Raw genomic sequence first — 21,718 nt, 5'->3', positions numbered from 1 at the left:
TATGTTTACCAAGACTGTATACACAATATTGTGAAATATTTTTACAATTTAAAATGACTGTTTTCTATTTGAATATATTTTCAAATGTAATTTATTCTTGTGATCAAAGCAAAATTTTCAGCATTACTTCAGAGTCACATGATCCTTCAGAAATCACTCTAATATGATGATTTCGTGCTCAAGAACCCCTCTTATTATCATCAATGTTGAAAAGTGCACCTAGAAATGGTTTGTAACATTATAAATGTCTTTTGTCATTTGATCAATTTAATGCATTCTTGCTTAAACCCCAAGTTTTTGAATTGTAGTGTATACATTTTGTTCGTATCCAGTATTTGTATCTTTTGTTAGTAGTAGCCTACAAAAAATGCAGCGACATTTTTCACTTGTGACTATATCCATAATAGCATGCACTCAAAGCTTTTTTGCTTGAGTGTATTTACTGTGCACTGGGTCACTGCATGGGTACTGTGAGAGTCGTACCAGCTCATTGACTTGGACTTGTGGGTTTGTGTCTGATTCTTATTGATACTTACAGTCAGGATTCCCTACTAGGAAGATATAGACTCTGAAAACAACTTACTAATAACACAGTTTTGCACTCTCAAAATTCAGTGAGCTGGTAGTGGATGAATACTGTATGATTAATCTATTTTTTAGAAGCCAAAACCCCTGTACGCATGAATGAAAGCATGAATCAGAGACTGGAGTTGCAAAATGATTCATGCATTTGCGACGACGAGTCAAACCCTGAGATGTGCACGAACAGGCAACAGGCTCTTAGTGCAATTTTTTTATGTTTACTCGTTACGCCTTGTGGTTAGCGGATATGCTCAACAACACACTTACTGTGATTTCGCTAAGTAGGACATGTGCCTGGATCCACAAATCGATGCAAATTCGCTAATCATGGGTTAGGCTTTTAAAAGCGTGCATTTTATTTAGAGTAATTTTCAGGTTTGTGCTCCTTTTCCATCTTTGATGCCAGTTGCAGATACTCTAGTGTTTAAATGAAAATTAGTCCATGATATACTCACCCTCAAGTCATCATAGGTGTATATGACATTCTTCTTTCAGACGAATACAATCTGAGTTGCATTAAAAAAGTCCTGGCTAATCCAAGCATTATAATGGCAGTGACAGGGGCGTAAATCACGGGGGGGACAGGACCCCCCCCCCCCCCCCCCCCCAATCTGATTCCAGTGGGTGGAGTTGGATCCAGATCCAGGGGGCGGGGTTGGATCCAGATTCCAGTGGGTGGAGTTGGGGTAGGTTTAGGGTAGGGGTAGGTTTAGTCTCAGCCTCAGACATCACACCCACGGACCGTTGGCTTAACGTCTGATGCGTATGGCATGCTTAACTGGAAACACTTCAAGATTTTTGAAGTTATCATCTGATTGGTTGAATTCTACTGGATGTCCAGGAGAAGTGTGTGTCATGTTCTTTAAAGGTCCAGACGCTCGTGGAAGAAGAAAGCTGTTGTGTTTACAACTGTGACAATGAGCATTTACCAGTGCTTAACTAAACGCTGGATTTTCAAAAGTATGTAAAGTTTGCGGCTCCATTGTTCCAGTAATTTATCCGGATCCAACCCCGCCCCCTGGATCTCGTAAAACAAACAAACCCAGCCCAGGTGATAAAAAGTAACGCAAAACTAACAATGCATTACTTTCTTTAAAAAGTGACTAGGGTTCATGTAATATACTATTGCATTACTTCCTAAAAAAGTAACTAATTGCGTAATTAGTTACTTTTTTTAGGGAGTAATGCAATATTATAACACATCACTTATAAAAGGAATTTTGCCCACCACTGGAAAAGTGTTACCCCATTGACTTTCAAAGTACGAACAAAATATTTTTTTGTCAATATATCTTTTTTTTTTGCGTGTTCCATAGAAAAAATAAAAGTCATACAGGTTTGAAACCACTAAAATAATGAGAAGTTTAAACTACTATCCCTTTAAAGGTGCACTATGTAACTTTTCCTTCCACTAGAGGTCGCCTGTTCAAAACAAAGGCATAGTTTGATGACGCCATGTTTGAGCGCAGAATCTTGGGACATGTGGTCTTCACCTCACAGCCGGTGGGAAAGAATCGGGATAGGACTCGGGCAGAAATCATGTTCATGGATGTGATTATTAATATTACTGTAGTCTGAAGCAGAGCAGGCCGAGTGTTGTGGAGCTGAGGAACCGCTGGAGCGATTGTTAATAAGATGATCGCAACACACGCCTCGCGAGCAGCTGGACTTTTATTGTGACACTTCCGCTTTTCTGGTCATATGAGTATGAGGTAACGCAACTCTGTTGATCATATTAGACACATCTGAGTGTGTTGAAAATGAAGTTGTGACGTTACTCTGTTACACTTTTTCACACTGCAGTGAGAGTGAAGCGTTTCTGCAAAAATAAAACCGGAAACCGAGGGTAACGCAGATATGATGTCATCGACAGGCGGATCCCTCACACATCCCGGTTCATTGGTTAAAATAGCAATTTCTCACGATTTACAAATAGTTGGAAACATTTGGGATATTGTAAGTACTCAACTGAACAAAATATATAACACTGACCTAGTGGTTTTTGGATATTTTACCGGAAAAATGTTACATAGTGCACCTTTAAGTAGTGTTTACCAATTGAACCTTCTTGTAAAGTGTTACCAAGCCCATTCCAGTTCAAAACATGCACACAAAATATTCATGATTTTGTGGGAAAGCAATTTTTGCAGTATGACAGGACCAGTGTTCCAGGACCAATTACCAAAATCACAGTCACCATCTGAGCCTTGGTGACATAAGTTTGAATCCGGCTCGCAACCTTACCTGCTCATTTCCATATCTTTTTCAGTCAAATCTTTCACTGTACCATCTAATTGGCAAAAAATGATTATTAGGTAGGATTCAAAGTGTCTGATCCAGACCTAACAGACCATAAACTGAATTCTCCCACACAATGTTCCTTTTGTGGTTTCTGCTCTATGTAATTTCCAGCTGCTTTAAGTGACCAATCAGTATGCGGCATCCAGCGAGTAAAACCTTGCTGACAAACACGATTGTTTAAAATCCGTCGTAAGGCTCCTGTCAACATAATTTAGTAGTCGATAGCTTCACTTTATGATTTTGTGCTCGGTCACAGACATGTGATCAGACTTCAGGTTCTCTCTTCATGTTACAGTATGTGGTTATCGTCAGAATCTGCACGTTGCTTAGCAACCCCACACTATTCATTTTGTGAGCTGGTGTTCGCCCTGCCAGTGGAGGATAATGGTGAGATTTGATCATAGACTCCTTTTTCATTTCTCTGCAACTCGATTTAGTTTTTTTTTTAAGACCGTTAAGCTTGGAATAATAGAAAGGAAAAATAAAACGGTAAAATAAAAGTCTCACGCAAGTAGAAACATCACACGGCAGTCGCTAATCACTCCTCGCTGTCGTTCTAGGGACATGTTCAGGTCTGTTGCAACCGAGGGCGTCTCGCTGTGCTATCACTCACAAGCCTGATGTGAATGGGAAGAACTTTCCAGAACAAAAGAGGCACGAGCCCAGAGAGCAGACAAAGGGGAAGGGTGTCTCGAATACTGTTGCGCAAACCAAAGTCTGTACAGGTAGCACTTCTCAAAAGTGGAAGGCACAGTTTCTGTCTCTTCCCGATGAGGCAGCGTTCCCCAGAGACGACACATGAGGATAATGCAAGTTAAATGAGAGTGGAGACGTAAGGTTGCAAGAAGAGATGTTAAATACACTGTTAAAAAATGGTAAAGACTGTAAAAATGCTATGAAATGATATTCCGGACAATATTCAAAAGCAAATTTTCAAAAAGCATTTTCAACTTGTGCACGCATACGTTGCGACATAATGGAAACACAAATGCGTTTGGATGTACTTTTCCGTGTACGTTACATGTCTGCCAAATTTAAAATGGAAACGCAAAGTCCATTTGCACTTGCATTTCCAATGTCTTACGACTTATGACACTGCCATTTTGGAATAGCAATAGAAAATGTGCTATTTCACTTCCTCCGCGTCCTGCCACGACCCTCACAAAATTCAAATGGGATTTGCACTTGCATTTCCGATGTCTTAAAAACTGGGTAAACCCAGCCTGATCTGCTGGCGATTTGATTTCGCCCTGCAGCTCAGTCTGAAAACCTGTACTTTTATTTCTACTGCTTCTGTTACACTTTTGCGGGAACCAATCACAACTGGTTTATCCACCTGACGCGCTATTGGCAGGTTTAACATGATGACAGATAGAGAAGCGATGGGTCGTTGCCCGTTGATCACGCCTCTTGTGGTCTGATTGGTTGAAGGGCTATCCAATTGCGTACAGAGTCATTTAATTTATGCTCGTTTATCACGGCCTCTTGTGATCTGATTGGTTGAAGGACTATCCAATTGCGTACAGAGTCATTTGAATTATGCTCGCTGATCACGCCTCTTGTGGTCTGATTGGTTGAAGGACTATCCAATTGCGTACAGTCATTTTAATTAAGCTCGTTTATCACGGCCTCTTGTGGTCTGATTGGTTGAAGGACTATCCAATTGCGTACAGAGTCATTTGAATTATGCTCGCTGATCACGCCTCTTGTGGTCTGATTGGTTGAAGGACTATCCAATTGCGTACAGTCATTTGAATTATGCTCGTTGATCACGCCTCTTGTGGTCTGATTGGTTAAAGGACTATCCAATTGCGTACGGAGTCATTTAATTTATGCTCGCTGATCACGCCTCTTGTGGTCTGATTGGTTGAAGGACTATCCAATTGCGTACAGTCATTTGAATTATGCTCGCTGATCACGCCTCTTGTGGTCTGATTGGTTGAAGGACTATCCAATTGCGTACAGAGTCATTTGAATTATGCTCGCTGATCACGCCTCTTGTGGTCTGATTGGTTAAAGGACTATCCAATTGCGTACAGTCATTTGAATTATGCTCGTTGATCACGCCTCTTGTGGTCTGATTGGTTAAAGGACTATCCAATTGCGTACAGAGTCATTTAATTTATGCTCGCTGATCACGCCTCTTGTGGTCTGATTGGTTGAAGGACTATCCAATTGCGTACAGTCATTTGAATTATGCTCGTTGATCACGCCTCTTGTGCAGCAGAGAAAACATAGCAGACTCCCCAGACCAATGTTCAATCTTGAATTGAGCTTGGTCTGGTGATAGCCAGACAAGATGTCTAACACAGTCAACTGTCAATCAGTCTTGAGGGTGGGGTTTATTGATTTAGTCGGAAAATATGCCACGCCCTCAAGTGGTGGAAAACCACTTTTTTTCCACTTAAGTTCAAACTAAGTAAAAAACCCAGAACTGTTTGTAGGCCTATGTTCACCTGGCAACCAAAAAAAAAGAAAGAAAACTGACTTGACTGCATTTGGTATGCATCAGACGAATATCATAATCATAGTTCCAGCTGACACAGTGAATTATCTTTATGAGTTAAAATCAGAGAAAGTGTAGAAACTTGACATGATGTTGTCCAAATGACTGTGCTCACGATTAAAGCGATCAAAAAAAAAGAAAATTACATAAGTGACATTCTATCGCAGTTCATGTTCGTTTCGTAGGAGGATGCTCTGAATTCTGCTTCATTTCAGCATTTTATTCAACGTTCTTTTTTTAAATGTATTAATATTCAATCAACTATATTTGTATCTTTATTTTGACATTTAAAACATGTTCTGAATTTCACATGCTGCTTAGTTGTGGGGTTAATGCATCTTGACAACATGCTTGCAACCAGAGCAGTCTTCTTTTGGTTTCTTTTTGTTTGGTTGGCAGGCAATAAATATTTAGTTCCAGGTTTTTGGCAGTGTTTGCAGTGCAAAAAACTACACATCAGTTTTACGCAAAAATAGACACATTTATTGCATCCCCGTTTTCCTTATAGGAATGAATAACGATGAAAACGGTGCTTTGTTTTCCACCACTTGAGGGCGTGGCATACTTTCTGAATATATCCATAAACCCCGCCCTCAAGAATGATTGACAGTTGACTGTGTTAGACATCGGAAATGCAAGTGCTAATGGACTTCGCGTTTCCATTTGAAATTTGGCAGACATGCAGTCACATGTTACACACACGGAAAAAAAATCCCAACGCAATTGCAAATCACACATTTGTGTTTCCATTATGTCACAACGTATGTGTGCACAAATTGAAAATGCAAATACAATTCGCAATTGCTTTTAAATATTGTCTGGAACATCATTCCATATTACCAGTATGTACATTACTATCCATACTATTACATTACTACATTGCATTACTACATTTCATTACCATATTACATTGCAATACATTACTACATTGAATTCCATTGCATTACTACATTACATTATTTTACTACATTACTATTACATTACTACGTTAAATTACAGTATTACACTACATTACTACGATACATTACATTACATAATTTACATAATTTTAATAATTTATATTAAGTATAATATGGACATCCAAGGGACGTCCCAGAGTTTTTAGACTTTTCTTGGGATCAGCCTATGCAATGAACATGTGGCTTTCTCATTACCAGCTGTGTTTTTGATGTTTGTCAGTGTATTATAAAGGTACAAAATCGATTTCGGTACTATACTTCAGTAGGTTGGTATATGAACATTATTTCAGTCATTGAAATAGCTGTTAAATTCGTAAAACCTCAAATGTTTTTTTACAGTAGTTCTGGCAACAGATGCCTTTTTTCACAGTTCTCCAAAGCTCTAGGCTCCAATGTGATCATCTGCTTTATACTGGACTGAGATGAACAGTATTTGGTGGAGGGCTTGATGTGTGTGGTTAAGGCTTTGGCTTGTGTGCACAGAGCTTGGAGAACCGAGTACATGTGAGGTTCAGATGGTGTGTATTCATCATTCACGGAGAGCGGCGTGATAGCCATCTCTTATCGGCATTGCTCTAACAGAGCCAAAGCTTTACCTAAAACAGTATCTCAAAGGCAGCTGTTGGAAAGCAAGAATGTATCACACCGCAGGACGCTCCCAGGAGCGGTTGTTCGAGTGCGACGAGCGCGACATTCACCATAAGTGCGTCTCGGTGTCGAGGACACAGGCTAACAGCTTGCAGCAACTTTAACCTATGTTTTAAATATGAGACGTGTCGGAAAGCTAGTCCGAGGGCATTTGTAGTGGCTGAAAATTGCTCCGAGACCAAATTCTGTCTTTATCACACATTCATCCACCCTCAGAACTGCTGTCTGTCCGAAACGAAAATCAATTTGTATTCAAATTTTATTCTGTCCGCCCAGGCCACTCTCAAAATGCACGATTTCCCGGTAGGGGCAGATTTTTAAAGAGCGTCTTCTGGCTCCCTGGGAAAACATCCCAATGAAAAATGGATGTTTTGCTCAGTGCTACCTGCGCTTTGAGTTGGCCGTGAGCCGGGGAACATTCCTGCCGCTGTCAGGGTGAAGCTGCATTAGTGAAAACGACAGAGACAGCCGAGCGTTCGCTCGTTCGCTCCACTGCCTGACAATTCTACACAAGCTCTGCGCTGCATCTTTTATGTGCTCTGCTCTTCAGACTGGCCTAAAGTTTTTGGGGGCAATGGTGTGGATCATTCTTTGACGAGACAGGCCTGACTGTGTGAGGGTAGATACTTCAGTTGTGGTGGTACAGTTTGAGCGTTAATCTTTGTCGAAAAGATGGATGTTTGTATATTCTCTTGGTACAGAGCGATGTTGAGGTGTCAGGCAGGGGAGCGTTCACTGCAAACAACAACAAGGCAAATGCATGAAATGATTGTACTGCATTATGCAAGAACTGTGTCTGTTTCTGTGCTGTGAATTACTCCAAACATGAAACGTCTGTCCCAGTGCTTTAGAAAACAGTCAAAGTTAATAACACACACTATGAAAACCCTTATGAGCCTATGAAGATGCAATGATGTCTGTTCAAGAATATAGCATTTTTGTGTGTGTTTCTTTACTATTATAAATTAATAATGGTCCAGTTCTAATGCTCACGTGCCCACTGTTGACTCTTTCGGCCGTGGACAGGGCTCAGCATGGGCACCCTGACTGGTCTGCGGCTATGCCGCCCCATACGCAACAAACTGTGTTTTCTGACACCTTTCTATCAGAAGCAGCATTAACTTCTTGAGCAATTTGAGCTACAGTAGCTCGTCTGTTTGACGAAACAGTCAATGATGAATCAATGAGCCTTGGCCGCCCATGACCCTGTGGCCGGTTCTCCACTTTTCCTTCAATGGAGCACTTTTGATAGAGACTGACCACTGCAGACCGGGAACACCCCACAAGAGCTGCAGTTTTGGAGATGCTCTGACCCTGTCACAATTTGGCTCTTGTCAAACTCGCTCAAATCCTTACGCTTGCCCATTTTTCCTGCTTCTAACACATCAACTTTGAGGACAAAATGTGCACTTGCTGCCTAATATATCCCACCCACTAACAGCTGCCGTGATGAAGAGATAATCAGTTTTATTCACTTCACCTGGTCATAATGTTGTGCCTGATCGGTTAGATATGCACACATTTGTTGGTCCCTTGGAGGAAAATGGCTTATAAATCATGCTAAGTGATGATTTTTGAAAATGTAAAAATGCAGAAAGTTTTCTGTGATTGGTAGGTTTAGGGGTAGGGGAGAGAATATACAGTTTGTACTGTATAAACATAATTTTCTATGAAATGTCCCCATAAAACATGGAGTGTGTGTGTGTGTGTGTGTGTGTGTGTGTGTGTGTGTTTGTGTGTGTGTGTGTGTGTGTGTGTGTGTGTGTGCACACAAGTGTTAATATTTATTTTAATAATATGAATAGTTATTTATTACAACGAATAATATATATTTACAAATTACTTACATATTTCAGAATGATCATAATTATTTTTTGCATTGGGATGTGCATTTTCTTAATTGTCATGAAAATTTTGTCAATGCAAATAATTGCCATGGTCCTAAAAAGCAAGCGAGCAAAAAAAACTTGTTTTTCTTTTTCTTTCTTTGGGTTTTATGAGAATCTTCCCACAATGTTTTCTCATGTATAATTTGAGGCAAACCACTGGCAGCACACATCGGCAAACATTGCATTGCTGAAAACACTGTAGTGATTCTTCTAGAGGAATCCTCCGATAGCATTGTGCATCATGATCTTTAGGTGAAGCGAGGACAGTAAATGTGCTTTTCTCCGCAGATCAGTGCACGCTTGAACTCCTTCCATGAGCAGCACTAAACAATTTTAAGGCTGTCTGTGCGCGTTAGACGCTGAGACCAAACCGTTTACTTTGGGGGGTATCCACAGAGACCAGTCTGTGCAGGAATGTGTGTGTGCGCGCATGTTTAAGAGAGAGAAAAATAGACTGTTTGTGTCTTCTGGGATCAGCCTGAGACCACACGTGACATGTTATGATGCTTAAACTGTGCTCACTGTTTCTAGTCCTTTTTCAGTGCCTTTCCTCTCAAAATATGAAACCAGTTTTATCTGAAGCCATGTTGTATTATGAGAGCCTATGAAATGGTTCAATTTCATAGTGTGTATACACGTGTATGTGTGTGTTCTTGTATGGTTTATGAGGAAATGTGTGCAATGATATGGGTATTACAGCGTAAACATGGTACGTCGTAACACTTCCTGTGTCCTCATAAACCAAATGGCTTAAAAACATACTAAACCGTTTGTTTGTTTTAATTTAAAAAAATGGCAAAAGAACATTGCGCCTGGAGAGTCCCCGTAAACCACATACAAGTATGCAAATTCTCTTTTATGTATATAGCGCTTTATACAATGCAGATTGTTTTAAAGCAGCTTTACTGTAATAACAGAATAATGATATATTTTGGCTGTTGTTCAGCTGAAGTTAGTTCAGTGTTGATTATCAGATTGTAAAGATCATGATTTATTAAATTAGTTCATTTCATCTGTTCTGCTAAACAAATTATGTCTCCATCCATCCAGCTCAGTTTAGTTTTCATACAACAGCATCAGTACAGTCAGATCAATAATATTGTTGAATATTAAGTGTGTGTGTGTGTGTTCATGTTTTTCTACCCTGGTGGGGACTGAACGCACACAGACTCATGGGGACTCTTGTCACTGTGGGGACCTAAATTTGGGTTCCCGTGAGGAAACAATCTTATAAATCATACAGAATTAGTTTCTTTGAAAATGTAAAAATGCAGAAAGTTTTGTGTGATGGGTAGGTTTAGGGGTAGGGTTGGTGTGAGAGGGTAGAATATACAGTTTGTACAGTATAAAAACCATTACGTCTATGGAGAGTCTCCATAAAGATAGCGAACCAGACGTGTGTGTGTGTGTGTGTGTGTTGTGTGTGTTTTTTTTTTTTTTTATCCAAGTGGGGACTGAATGCACACAGACTCATGGGGACTTGTGTCACTGTGGGGACCTAAATTCAGGTCCCCAGGAGGAAACAAGCTTATAAATCATACAGAATAATTTTTTTTGAAAATGTAAAAATGCAGAAAGTTGTGTGTGAGGAGTAGGTTTAGGGGTAGGGTTAGTGTGAGAGGGTAGAATATACAGTTTGTACAGTATAAAAACCATTACGTCTGTGGAGAGTCTCCATAAAGATAGCGAACCAGATATGAGCGTGATGTGTGTTTTTGTGTGTGTGTGTGTGTGTGTGTGTGTGTGTGTGTGTGTGTGTGTGTGTGTGTGTGTGTGTGTGTGTGTGTGTGTGTGTGTGTGTGTGTGTGTGTGTGTGTGTGTGTGTGTGTGTGTGTGTGTGTGTGTGTGTGTGTGTGTGTGTGTGTGTGTGTGTGTGTTTTCATGTTTTTTTTATCCCGGTGGGGACTTCAAGCTGAATGCACACAGACTGACGGGGACTCGTGTCACAGTAGGGACCTAAATTCAGGTCCCCATGAGGAAACAAGTTTATAAATCATACAGAATGAGTTTTTTTTATTTAAATGTAAAAATGCAGAAAGTTTTGTGTGATGGATTCAGGGGTAGGGTTAGTGTAAGGGGAGAGAATATACATTATAAAAACAATTACGTCTATGGAGAGTTTCCACAATCAGTGTGTGCGTGTGTTGAATCTACTCTTGTCTTTTGTTCATTGTTGCTTGTCTCATGTAAATGTTAGCTCCAGTAACTAGATGAACATTTTGTTCGCTGTTCCACAGATGAGTAGCAATAAATCTTTGATTTGACACCTTTGAAACCTTGATTGACCTTTTATCATGACAGAATCTCCCCTTCCACCCAATGTGAAAAAGGAACAAATATCTTTTAAAACTTTTGTGGGAAAGTTTTAGTACAGATTAAAAGACTATTAACAGCCATGATGATAATTTAAACAGTATACATGTAGTAATGCATGTAGTAAAATGGACACAGCTAAATTGTGTGTAAGTGAACGTAGGTGGTTGACAATGTGTGTTGACATTGAGGTTAAAACGTAATTAATGTCACGTGATTTAGCTATTGTTGCTCTGATTATCTTTGAGCTCCTCTCCAGCCCTTTTTTAGCCATCACGTTTTTTTTTTTTGTCATGTCTTCCTAATATCCACTCTCTGTTTAGTTGGGTTCACAGGAAGTTGAATGTTAAACCCCATTTTTCTCTCCGTCTAGAAGTGACAGCCAATTTTTTTATGTATTCAGTGACTCCGTTAAGAGTCCGATTGTTGCGTTAATCTCACCAGCACAAATATTAAAAGCTTCTTTTTTTTTATCGCTGTTTCATAATGTTTCAGAGGCATCAGCTCTTGGTGCTACATGATTGTATGTGAACTGTAGAGCTGTTTTAAAGACATAATATGTAAGATTTTTGGATTAAAATATGCAACAACCACTAGAACAATGTATTTTCTATTTTCTATTTAATATGGACACTTTAATATATTGTGTTTTATTAGACAGGTGAGCAACTGTTTGGATACATTCATCGACAGAAAACAAATCATTGTTATATAGCTCAACACAGTTAGTCTTATTGTTTAAATCTTGCTTTCTTAATTTACCGCGATTACCATGTTTTACCATGCCTAATATGGATCTAGCTCACTGCAGTGTGAACAAGTGTCTCATAGTAGCCGCCAAGTAAACGCACGGAGTAGCATTATAACATAACATTCAACACACTCAAATGTGTGTAATATGATAAAACAGCGCTGCGTCTCCCCATATACACATGACTGGAAAAAGCGGAAGCGGCGACTGTGGCATAGGCTAATGTGAATCAATAGGGTAAAACTGATTTCATGTTTACTTTGAGAGTGTTAAATACATGCTGCCAAGTGTGCAGTGTGTAGTCTGAATCACACAATAACCTTTTCTATCTTACAAAAAACAGTTGTGGAACAGTGATGTATTATTTTCATATATGCAGATATTAAGTTTTCAAAAGCCACAGAAGAATACAATGATCTCAAAGCAGAGTTAATTATGAGCTCTTTTAATTTCCTGTCTGCTGCTTGGCCGCACAGGTACCTGGATATCTCAGTGCAAAGGCTCTGTGTTTGCTGCTGCTTTTGTCTTTCTCTTTCATAGATGCTCATCACACATGCGAGAAGAGAGTTGATGTTCATTTATTCCCATTTCATGCCGTATGTCTTTAACTGTAGGATCTAGGAACTGACTGCTGACAAAATGTCCCCACAAAGATGGCAATATCCAAAATCCTTGTCCCGGTGGGGACATTTGTTGGTCCCCTGGAGGAAAATGGCTTATAAATCATGCTAAGTGATGATTTTTGAAAATGTAAAAATGCAGAAAGTTTTCTGTGATTGGTAGGTTTAGGGGTAGGGGAGAGAATATACAGTTTGTACTGTATAAACATAATTTTCTATGAAATGTCCCCATAAAACATGGAGAGTGTGTGTGTGTGTGTGTGTGTGTGTGTGTGTGTGTGGGCATGTTTTCGTGAAATATCAGGACACAAATGTGTATTATGACATGGGTATGACATAGGTATTACAAAAAGAGGGTGAAATATGAGGACGTTCCCCATGTCCTCACTTTTCAAAATGCTTATAAATCACACAGAATTAGGTTTTTTTCACAGAAAGTGAACTGCACAGTCTCCTGTGAGGGTTAGGTTTAGGGACAGGGGCAGTGTAAGGGGATAGAAAATACGGTTTGTACGGTATAAAAACCATTACGCCTATGGAATGTCCTCACATTTCACAAAAACAAACGTGTGTGTGTGTGTGTGTGTGTGTGTGTGTGTGTGTGTGTGTGTGTGTGTGTGTGTGTGTGTGTGTGTGTGTGTGTGTGTGTGTGTGTGTGTGTGTCGGGTGGGTGGGTGGGTGGGTGGGTTGGGTGGCCTGGTAAACCATACATTATGGTATCCGAAATCCTTGTCCTTGTGGGGACATTTTTTGGTCCTCATGATGAAAACGTCTTATAAATCATACTAAGTGATGTTTTTTGAAAATGTAAAAATGCAGAAAGTTTTCTCTGATGGGTAGGTTTAGGGTTAGGGTTAGTGTTAGTGTAAGGGGATAAAAAAACAATATGTCTATGGAAAGTCCCCATAAAACACAAAATGTTTGTGATTTATGAGGACACTAATTTGTATAATGACACTGGTATTACACATGACGTAAACATGAAATATGAGGGCATTTTATATGTCCCCATATTTAAAATAGCTTTAAAACATACTAAACAATGTTTTTTGCACAATGTTTCCTGTGATGGGTCGGTTAGGGGTTGTGTAGGGGGATGGAATGTACAGTTTGTACAGTATAAAAACCATTATGCCTATGGAATGTCCTCACTTAGATAGCAAAACAAACGTATGTGTAGTCTGTGTGCATTCAGTCCCCACTGGGGTAGAAAAACATGAACACAGAGGATAGAATATACAGTTTGTACAGTACAAAATTATATTAAGTACCATTACGTCTATGGAGAGTCTCCACAAAGATAGTGAACCAGACGTGTGAAGTGTTGTAAGTGTTTTACAACAGATAAACCCGCATTTAAAATCTGGGATTCAAAAAATCTAAAAGCTTGTGGCTTCAAATGTTTTGGATTTTTAAACATTTAAAGAATGTTAAGATAATTTTTTCATATTTTTCACTGTTTCTAGACTCTTAAAAATAAAGGTTCTTCATTGGCACTGAAGATTCCATTACGAACCTCCACTGAACTTTTGCACAATAGGTTCTTTATAGTGGAAAACATATTTTTAGATTATTAAAATGTTCTTCACAGAGGAAAAAATGGGTTATTTTAAGAACTGTTCACTGAGAGTTTCTTTGGAAACCAAAAAAAGCCCCCTTTTTGGAAACTTTATTTTCAAGAGTGTAATTCTAATACTAATTTTTGATATTGCTATGGGAAATAAGACTTATTTGCTTCTATTAAAGCACAAGATGTTTTGTCTCGATGTCTCAGATCATGAATAAAACCTGCTGATTGCGTGGAAAACATAATCATCAGGTTTTATTCATGATCTGAGACATTGATATTGATGTCCGCACCATTGCTTATTTTACATTTTTCTTTGTTATACTGACACTATGAAGAAAAAAAATTATATTAAAGAATATAAGCTTGGTCTTATATTTTGGACTAATCACCAGCAGCATTTATAACCAATGATAACTGTTGCTTAGAGCAATAACAGATTGTAAGCAGCATTAGCATTTCTGCATTGCATATTTTCAGCTGCATATGTTTTTTCATTCAAGGTGAAATCTAGCGGAGATGAAATGTGGGTTTGATGTCGTCTGGAGGCAGCTAGCTCTTGTTTCCCCTACAAAGACCCTAGATGCTATTTCAGTGGCCACATTGGAATAGAAATACCCCAGGATCACACAGAACACTTGTGTAGGGCCGATGTTGCATGCTCCACGTTGTGTAGGAGTATGGATCTGGATCAGCTTGTTTTGTAACGTTTAAAACATAAAGATGTAAGGAAATAGACGTAGAGGGAGAGAGGGTGGAAACATTTTACCTGAAATACATTAGCATAAATGTGTGTGTCCTCACACAGAAATCATTTTTTCCTCCTGTTGTGTGCATGGCTTTTCCTCAGAGGTGGAACATTGTGTTTATAATGTTTGAGTTGCTAAAATTCCTAGGAAGGTTTTTTTTGTTGTTATTGTTTGTGGAAAAAACCTTCATCCGAATTCTGTTGTTCCAGCAGATTCCGGAAAGCAATGCAGTCAGTGCTCCGCCTCAGGCCTTAAAACCATTAAAGCAGAGTCAACAAGAGGTGCCTACAACCAGACCTTCCGATAACAACAATTCAATTTAAGCAGACACAGAAACCTGTTGTGCTGCTTTGGAGGTGATTGTGGAATCAGCAGGTATATGCATTAGAAGTGTAAAATGTATTTACAAGGTTGTTTATGCAATAATAAATATTGTGCATTTTTCTCATCTTTTTTGTTGTTGTTTTTCTTTAGAAAATTGACATCCTCGAGAAGAACTTTTGCTGTATTGCATTTTCAGCATTATTATCGAGGCAGAAGCAATAGGTGAGTCCTGTTTGAAAAGCAAGGGAAGCTATTGAAAATATAACTACCAAATTGCTCAAATGTTTATTTCTGCCATGTGTACAGTACCGCTTTACAAATCAGTTACTTAAAATGTGAAGTTCAATTTTAAGTTTTATACATTTCTATTCTATTCTATTAAGTTATATACGTAACTAATTATGATTAAATATTTAATTATTTATATATATATATATATATATATATATATATATATATATATATATATATATATATATATATATATATATATATATATATATATATATATAGTGTTATTATGATATTTTATTATATAACAAAATGTAAAGAAAATATTTTTGCCTAGTCGTTTTTATTAATGAAGCTTTAGACTACAAAAATATATATTTCTATGTTATTATTAAATTTTTGCGGTGTGTTGTTGTGTTGTTTTTTGTTATGTTATATGTTGATATATGTTGTTATATGTTATGTTGTTATATGTTATGTCATATGTTGTTATATGTTGAAATATGTTATGGGTAACACTTTACAATAAGGTTCATTAGTTAACATGAACTAATAATGAACTGCACTTTTACATTTATTATTCTTTGTTAATGTTAATTTCAACATTTACTAATGCATTATTAAAATCTTGCTAACATTAGTTAATGCACTGTGAAATAACATTAATAAACCATGAACAGCTGGATTTTTATGAACTAACGTTAACAAAGATGAACTAATGCTGAACAGGGATGTTGTTCATAGTTAGTTCATGTTAACTAATGCATTAACTAATGTTAACTTATACAACCTTATTGTAAAGTGTTACCATGTTATGTTATATGTTATGTTATATGTTGATATATGTTATGTTATATGTTGATATATGTTATGTTATAAGTTATGTTATCTTATATGTTGTTATATGTTGATATATGTTATGTTATATGTTATGTTATATGCGTTTATATGTTGTTATATGTTATGTTATATGTTGATATATGTTATGTTATGCGGTTATATGTTGTCATATGTTATGTTATATGCGGTTATATGTTGTCATGTGTTATGTTATATGCTGTTATATGTTATGTTATATGTTGATATATGTTATGTTATATTTTGATATATGTTATGTTATATGCGGTTATATGTTGTCATATGTTGTTATATGCTGTTATATGTTATGTTATATTTTAATATATGTTATGTTATATGTTGATACATGTTGTTATAGGTTATGTTATATGTTATGTTAAATGTTGTTATGTTATATGTTGATATATGTTATATGTTGATTATATTATATATGTCATGTCATATCATATGTTATGTTATGTGTTGTTAGATGTTATGTTAAATGTTATGCTATATGTTATATATTATGTTATGTTATGTTATGTTATGTTATATCTTATGTTATATGTTATGTTATATGTTATGATATATGTTATAGGTTATGTTAAAATGTAAAGAAAATATTTTGCCCAGTTATATTTTATTTGATCTATTTGTGTTGTTGTGCAAAAATGTAAAAATCTTTTTTTCCCAAAAGTAGATTTAATTTGAATCTGAAGAATTTTAGAACCAAAACAAATTAATATAATTTTAATAAATATTACATTATATTACATTACCCAGATTCACATCACTGAATTTCTGTTTCTACTATTTTCCAGTTTAAATTGTATTCTTCAGATGGCTTTGAACTCTCCTTGTGGTTGTACTGAAAAAAAGAGTAAATTTTTCATTGTTTGGGACAATAAGTATTCTTCGGGGCTTGGCGTTAGAGTTCAGTAAATACGAGGCCTGGTCATTGAGGTGTATCGCAATAATGGCTTTCTGATCATTTCATTACCTGTATATAAACAGATTTTTTTTCAGACTAGACTAGATAAAACTTCATCTCAACTGCAGGAGCACCATGTGACCTTGAGAGCCGGCCACACGGTTCTTTTCATCCCCTGTGATTTCCAGAAAAGAAGGGAGAGATTTGGTCGTGTATCAGTTATCACAGAGGACTGAATCGCTACATTTTAATGAGCAGATCTCGCCACGTTCTGGAGCGTTTGATGAGCATATTGCGATGAGTGTTTCTTTCTTCTGTAAAGAACTTCCTATTTACTGCTATTAATGCAGCTGTAATTATTCACTCCCAGATTACTCACTCCCAATACTTCCGCAATAACGAGCTCAAGAAGATTAATGATTGGACGGCCATTGTCCGCAAAGTACGTTCACTAATCATTGGAAGTGTAAGAAGAAAAAAAAAGCTATTAAACAATGCAAATCAAACCACATTCCTCAAACCAGCTCGGTTCCACTGTTCGGGCTGATAGCGGAGAAATTGCAGATAACTCCATTAGGGGGAAGAATTGAAAATACGATAAAGCAGAGAGGCTGATGTATGATGTTTCCTCTGGCTGCAGGTTCCGATAAAGAGCTCATTTCCAATGAAAGAAGCACTTGACAGAGGCAATTTTGCTGTTTTAAAGAACACTGTCGTTAACAGGCGTGAGATAAGAAACACAAGTGATTGCCCATAATGCCATCCTCAAAACACACGCTATTATGCTCTGTCATTAACAAAAATCTCATCTGCGTGATAGAATAAAAAATAAAAAAACTTTTTTTTAACATCTGAAATTGGTTATATACCGGCTAAGTTTCTTATGTCACTTCATTTTTTTTATTCTTCTCAGCATTATTTGTGAGGAGGAAGAGCATAGTAAGTCATTTTGAGTGTCTAAATGTGTTGACCCATAGGTCAAAGTTGCATTATATATATATTATTATTAATGACTTTATAACAACATCCAATCATTTGAGTTTTATTTTATAATATTGATTTGACCTTGCTTTATTCTGTTGTTTGTCAGCACTGGAAGTCTAAAGGCCTCATAATTACAGACGGGATGCTGTTGTCATATTATCATCCCTTAATGAAAGTCATAATTCTGGGTAAGTCACAGACCTTTCTCATAAAGTGAAATGAATGCGTTATAAATCCTAAATTGTCATTCTTATAATTGCAAACACAGATGGCCAATACAGAACCCTGTTAATCAAAAACACATTTGCATTTCATCCTACTTTGTGTGCGAGGTTGATGACGAGTTTCATAGATTTGACCCTAGTTTGTTTCTCAAATCTGAATGGAATAAACATTCAACATGAGCACAAAATGAGAAAATGTAACAATTTTATTGCTCACTGTTTCCAAATGCTCTTTGTCTTATGTATCCCCACAGCTTCATCGGTAAAACTACTATATTTAAATATGTTCATATTTATATTTACAATATATTTATGTCAGCATATTTAGACATCTCCCATTTAGAAAAAAGTGGTTCATCACAGATTTTTTTGTTTATGTATGGATTATATATATATATTATTTTTTTTATAATAATGTATTTTAATAAGAATATTTAATTTATTTATAAATATTTAATTTATTATTATTATAAATATATAGGTGGATAAATTATATATATATAATATATTTTTTATAATATATTTTTATTAGTGCTGTCAAATCGATTAATCACGATTAATCCTAATATTTGTTATATTTATTTTATATATAAAATAGTTATATATAATATAAGCTACATAATATATATATATATACATAATATAGTATATACATGCAAATATTTATTAAATATATACATGAATGTGTATTCAAATATATATATATATATATATATATATATATATAATTATACACAGTACACACACACATATTATGTAAACACAAACTTTTATTTCAGATGCAATTAATCGTGATTAATCGATTTGACAGGACTCATTTTAATAATAATATTGTTGTTGTTGTTTTTATAAATATATAGTTGGATAAATACGTAAAGAAAAAATATCTGCGGTAAACCATTTTTCATGTATTTATTTATAATATAATAATTGGTAGTAGTACTGCTTTGCATTTTTCCCTAAAACTTTAACCAAACATATTAAGCAGTTAATTACAAAGGGATTCATTGTGCTTACTTCTTTTGACAGCCCTAATATTTTAATTTGAAAGCTGTTTTTTTTTTTCTTTTATGGATTTAACAAAACTGAAATCTCTCCAAGTACCCACAGGGAACACGTACCCCTTGTTGAGAATCACTGGTGTGGCTGACATTAACATATACTATATTCATATATTCATTGCAGAAGAGACTAATAGCATCCATTATGCGCTTCTACATAATTGTTTTTTATACAGTAATTGGATTGCATTTATTCCCACTTCTTACAAATTGGCAGAAAATGTCAGCGTACAGATTGTGTTGTGGCAGCACAGTTGCGCGGAACCATAACTGAAGACCAGCAGCACAGCTGAAAGTGATAAAACCGAAACAATGCATGCAAAGGCACGGCCACAGTTGTAAATATTGATTGCCGTAGAGTGAGGTCTGTTCTTACTGCACTCTTGCAAGAGTAATGATGTTTCACGGACAGCCAAATTGTGGTATTTCTCTCAAGACATGAGGTAGAGGATGCTAATAAGGAAAGGCGACGCTAACCGCACAGACACTAACCATATGCTGCCTCTGCATGGATGAAATCCTATGATTCAAAGCAGCTGATTCCGTTTGGATGGCTATCCAGACATCTGCCAAAGAGACACTGGATCGGCTCAGTTCTCTCCGAGCGACAGAGTGGTGACATAGCTAAAGAATGCACTTCAACTCTCAGACCATTAATATGAAGGATGAACGGCCCGGGGGCCGATGACAGAGGGTCTTTTTTAATAGACTTTGGTGCCAAAGGTCTTCCTTTGCTGTCACGCTCTCTCGTCCTGAAGAATAACCTGCGTCACCTTTGTGAGATCACGGGTAAAGTTGTCATCAACATCAGATAATTACATCCGCGTTGGCTGCGAACATTTTCCATGGGACCCTGAGACCGCAAATGAGGCTGGTGGTTGTAGGGTCTGGGTCTGAATTATTGATATGGTTCAGTATGAGTGGGGAGTTTTTAACGACGGTCATTTAGAAGATGGAGAGGCATCAGCAGGGCGCTAAATCTGACAGCGTGCTCCACAAACAGCGACTTTATTGGCCGCACAGATGGCCCGTGTGTACTGACTTCAGAGCGCCAGTACATCACACACACACACACACACACATATACGGAGGGCTAGAATACAATATACGAAATTAGATTTGTGTTGATGTGTGATAATGCATTTAGATATATTTGCACGGTATGTTTCAAGGTTTGGGTCAAAAGAGAGCATTTTGTTGCATTTTCTCAAGCATGTTTTCTTTTCTCAGGGGAATTGAGTGGTGCTGGTTTAAGATTATTGCTTTTTAAGGGCTGCTGGTCACGTTTCTGAGCTCAGATGCTCTCTAAAATGTAGCTTGGGTGTCATCTGTTGTTTACTGTTCTGTAGCCCATCCTTAAGAAGACTGTGGAAGAGGACAAATCGATGTAGAAAATCTGTCAGTATGACTTCTGAAAAAGGCTTAATGGCCATTTAAGGATCTCTACAGAGCAATGCCCTGTGCTGTCTGCAATATGGGAAAATCTCACAACAACATAGAAGAGTGAGTACACGTATTTTACAACACGTGTACTCGCAGTGTACTTACATAAGAAAGAACTGGGTAATGTAAGGTAACTACTTGGGTTAAGGTAAGGTTCAGGGTTAGTACCTAGGTATTACCCAGTTATTGTAATAACTATAAAAAGTACATGTACATGGGGAACAGGACTGTAAAATAAATGAGTCTTTTAATGTACTTAAAGGGACAGTTCACCCAATAATTACATTTCTTTCATCATTTAGTTACTCTCATGCCATCCCCGGTGTATATAATTTTCTTCAGATAACCACACATTTTTATGAAAATAATCAATCTCCACATAATGCAAGTGAATGGCTGCTGCTCGGTTGAAGCTTGAAAAACCACACAGCGATCGTGATGGTAATCCATACAATACCAGTGGGTAAATCAATAGAGGTAGAGGATGCTAATAAGGAAAGGCGACGCTAACCGCACAGACACTAACCATATGCTGGGGTTTCCATCACCCTTCAAATTGCGGCCAATGGAAACATGTCATAAACAAAATTTTACACTCACATGAGGTTGTTTTCAGGCAATTCGAAAAAGGAATATATCGCAACACTGCAATGGAAACCTAGCTTATGTAGTTGATCATTCTTTAAAGATGGCGTGGTATGTTTGGACAGAAGACGAGACGAAGTTCAAACACGTCTTGAATAATGCTTGTATAAACACGTCTACATCTCCTTCGAGTAAAAATAATGGCTAGTGCGG

This window comes from Gobio gobio (assembly GCF_949357685.1).
Source record: "Gobio gobio genome assembly, chromosome: 10".
Lineage (NCBI taxonomy): Eukaryota > Metazoa > Chordata > Actinopteri > Cypriniformes > Gobionidae > Gobio > Gobio gobio.
Note: the sequence above shows the minus strand (reverse complement) of the source record.